Genomic DNA, 4,537 nt, shown 5'->3' on the forward strand with positions numbered 1-4,537 from the left:
AACCATTTTTCGAAAATTTTTAATTTTTTTTCGAATTTTTAATTTTTTAAAGTTTTTTATTATGTTTTCTATTTTCATCATACACCCGATTAAAGTCTACACCATCATTTTTTTAATTTTTTTTCGATTTTTTTTTGTTATTTTTATATTTTTTATATTTTCGAAAAACGTGGACTTGGGCCGGGCCCTTGGGCCCATATCAGCTTGTTCGCCTCTCAGAGGCTTTATGAAAATACGATATTATTGGCATTCTCACAAAGCCTGACGAACTTATGACTTCAAATTACATATGGGATTTAAGCAGAGCACCTTAATATTCCAACCTTTACATGCAATAGTAAGATCCTGTAGTGCACAAGCTTACTTATCAGGAAAAACTGCCAGCATCCAACATTGGAAATCCATATGTCGCGATGGACAATACTCATTAACAGTCCAGCTCTTATGTAGCCAATCTGGGAACAGCACGAAGATGTAAGCCATTGTCGATGTGAAGAGTGAACATGACCTTGTAGGTTACAGGTCAAGTTTCATAAGCTAATCTAAAGCGGAAGAAGCGAAGGAGAGCTATTGAAACTATTTTCATCTGGTGATAAGCGAAATCCTTCCCGAGGCAGATCCTAGGACCAGCCTGCAAATAGGAAAGTAAGAGTGTCACTGAAGATGCTTGGAATATGTAAACACATTTCGAGTATTCAATTCACTAGGACTTATGCCACCGAACTTAGGCAAAATGGCGTGCTGCACATGGAAGTTCTGATAGATAATGAAGCTGTGGTTAAATTCTCAGCCGAACCAAGCCAAAGCCCATGGTACCTGAGGAGTTTTTTTGAGGATTGCAAAGAATTATTAGCTCAATTGAAAAGCGTTTCCTTAGCCCACTGCTCACGGGAAGCCAACAAAGTTGCAGATTGGACCGCGAAGGCCAATCGGAAAAGGATACTCCCATGTAATTGGCTATCTAAGCCACCCCAACACCTTTGGGATTTATTATGCCTTGACTCTTGTCTTCAACACTTGTTAAGTACCACTTTGAATGAATGAATGAAATGGTATCTAGTTGGACCAAAAAAAAACAAAAAAAAATTCACTAGGACTTAGGATGGAGAAACGAACATGAAATGCAACAAATTTAAAAGGTGATTCTTTTTGGAAAATTCCATCCTTCAACCATCTTTCAGGTTTGAAACCCTTGGCATTTTCTCCCCATATGTTATGCATTCTTCTCATTGAGTAAGCCAAGTAATTAATGTCGTCCCCCTTTTTCACGTGGAAGCCATCTGGGAGAACATCATCTGTCTCAGCACATCTTCCATCCTGTTGTGCAGAAGTGTGAAAGATCAAAGTTAGCATGTATTGATATAAAAGCCGAAGCTTGTTAAATGCGTGTTCTCTTTGGCTTGTGCATGATTTGTAATTGCCAATCTGATGGATTTCTAGCATCTGCTGGTGTTGCTGATCATGTTTTCTTCAGAAGAATATTGACTCTTTTGCGTGGCATTTGACATTTGAATACGATTTAAGAACTAGTTGCATGATCACAATGCAGTCAGGGTAGCAATAGTATTTGTTCGTGAATATAGAGATGAATGAAAAGTTAGCAATTGATCTGTGATGGAAAAATGTGACCTGTATAGTTGTTTAATGAAATGAAAGGATTCCCGGGCATGCACATAAGTAAGATTTTTAGTCTGTCATAAATACACTTGGTGTGAGACTAAAACTGAAGGATTCTAATCATGCATAGAAGAACAAAATTCAAGCACAATTAGAATCAAATGCGGAAAACAGGATCGAAAATAAACTGACCTCCAGCCATTGTTCAACTTTACGTTCGTCGGAAATCCACGGTAGTTCGACGTCAATTCGAAACGATTACGGGCGCACTCTACTAACCCAATCCCCTCGCGTACTGATGGTGTATTACCGAATGAGAGGGTTTGCGTTAGACCTTGTGTTAGCCCTTATGGAATGAACGTTCATCTTTATAAACCGCTTCCCATCAAGGCGGTTACCGAAGAGGGCGGTTGTCACCGAAGGGGTACGAAGCGTGGAAAAACCGACAGTGGATAACCGTCACTCAAAAGAGAAAACGTGGGTCAAACCTAAATGTGGGATCACATTACAAATATAACATTCTCCCACTTGATCCCAACATTTTCATCATACAGATTACCCAACCAAATCCACGAAAACCATATGCTTAAGAAAAGAAACAAGACACATGAATCATGGCGACATGTCCTCTAAGAGCGAGTAATATCTTCCATGTATTACAATGCATCTTATTCCTTTAATGTCAGCCCATATGTGACAACACATCTTAATGAATAAACCCTATGTTTATTCCAGAACCAAGGATAATTGTTATTCTCATAAACAACTGAATGTGTACACCAGAAATTGAGAATAACATTACAATTGAGTAAGAGTTTCAAACAACAAAAATCGTCCGTACGACAATAAATCACATTATGGGAATTATTCCCATACTAGCCACATGATCCTTATACTTCATTGGTGGCATGCCTTTAGTTAAAGGATCAGCTATCATCAATTCAGTGCGAACGTGTTCAATGACCACTTTATTCTCCTTAACACGTTCCTTTATGGCTAAATACTTAATGTCGATGTGCTTACTTCGACTGCCACTTCTAGCATTTTTAGCCGTAAAAACCGCAGCTGAATTGTCACAATATATTCTTAATGGCCTAGAAATAGAATCAACAATTCTAAGCCCTGAAATAAAACTCTTCAACCATACACCGTGCGAGGTAGCCTCAAAACAAGAAACGAACTCAGCCTCCATAGTGGAAGTAGCAGTCAAAGTCTGCTTCGCACTCCTCCATGACACGGCTCCGCCAGCTAACATAAAAATGTATCCTGATGTTGATTTTAGAGAATCAACGCAACCAGCGTAATCCGCATCCGAATAACCAACTACTTCCAAGTTGTCAGTCCGTCTATACATAAGCATGTAGCCTTTAGTACCTTGAAGGTATCTCATCACTTTCTTTGCAGCTTTCCAGTGGTCTATCCCTGGATTACTCTGATATCTTCCCAACATTCCCACAGCAAAAGCGATGTCAGGTCGAGTGCAAACCTGAGCATACATCAAGCTTCCGACAGCAGAAGCATATGGGATGTTCTTCATTTGTTCCCTTTCTAGATCATTCTTCGGGCACTGGTTCAAATTGAACCTATCACCCTTCACAATGGGTGCTACACTTGGTGAACAATCTTTCATCCGAAATCTCTCCAAGACCTTATTGATATAGGTTTCTTGAGATAGTCCTAAAACTCCTCGAGTTCTATCTCTATGGATCTTAATGCCAATGACATAAGATGCCTCACCCATATCCTTCATTTCAAAACTCTTAGAGAGGAATTGTTTCACCTCATGCAACAACCCCTTATCATTGGTTGCAAGTAGAATATCATCCACATATAGCACAAGAAAACAAATTTTGCTCCCACTGACCTTCTGGTATACGCATTGATCCATGATATTCTCTACAAAGCCGAATGAAGAGATGACATCATGGAACCTTAAGTACCATTGGCGGGATGCTTGTTTCAAGCCATATATAGATTTCTTAAACTTGCACACGAAATGCTCACCTTTACTAGAGGAGAATCCTTCAGGTTGTTTCATGTAAACCTCTTCCTCTAGTTCCCCATTGAGGAACGCCGTTTTCACATCCATTTGATGTAATTCCATATCAAAATGGGCAACCAAAGCCAGAACAATACGAAGAGAATCTTTCTTAGATACAGGAGAAAATGTCTCCGTGTAATCGATTCCTTCCTTTTGAGTGAATCCTTTGGCAACAAGTCTAGCTTTATATCTCTCAATGTTGCCCAACGAGTCCTTCTTAGTTTTGAAGACCCATTTACAACCAATGGCTTTTGCACCATTAGGTAACTCAACCAAATCCCAGACTTCGTTTGATGCCATAGAACTCATCTCATCCTTCATGGCATTGTACCACAAATTGGATTCATCACTACTCATGGCTTGTGAAAACGTTTCAGGATCATTCTCAGCTCCAATATTATAGTCAGACTCTTGTAAATACACAATATAATCACTAGGAATTGCTGATTTCCTCATTCTAGTAGATCTTCTTAATGTTGTATCAACATTCTCTGGAGGAGCGTGTTGTTCAACTGGTTGTTCAACAGCTTCTGGTAATTGTTGAGCAACTGGATCTACCGGATCATTATCAGCAAGTTGTGGAACTTCAATAGTTGGTTGTTCAATAGCCGGCTGAACTGAAGGGCCGTTATGAACAACAACCAACCTAATACTTGAAGTGGAAGGTTGAGTATCTGAATGATCTTTCTTAGGAACAGTGTCCTTCAATCGATCACTCCCACTAATCAAGTCACTTTCAAGAAACTTAGCATTTCTTGATTCCACAATCCTAGTAGTGTGAGATGGACAATAAAACCTGTATCCCTTGGACTTTTCGGCATATCCAATAAAATATCCACTTACAGTCCTTGGGTCCAACTTCCTTTCCTGTGGATTATA

At 39.3% G+C, this 4,537-nt stretch overlaps 1 long non-coding RNA gene across 1 annotated transcript; it reads right to left on the minus strand.

Moving 5' to 3' along the window:
* Positions 1 to 262: 262 nt before the first annotated feature.
* LOC115663745 (uncharacterized) lies at positions 263 to 1,704 on the minus strand. The gene is made up of 2 exons (XR_008818209.1): positions 1,117 to 1,704; positions 263 to 631 (listed from the first exon to the last, which is right to left on the minus strand). It is a non-coding gene; the product is annotated as an uncharacterized LOC115663745 (long non-coding RNA).
* Between the last annotated feature and the right edge of the window lie 2,833 nt (positions 1,705 to 4,537).

The sequence above is a fragment of the Syzygium oleosum genome, unplaced genomic scaffold (assembly GCF_021117445.2).
Source record: "Syzygium oleosum isolate NSW1041296 unplaced genomic scaffold, Sole_v2.1 Sole_v2.01, whole genome shotgun sequence".
Taxonomy (NCBI): Eukaryota; Viridiplantae; Streptophyta; class Magnoliopsida; order Myrtales; family Myrtaceae; genus Syzygium; species Syzygium oleosum.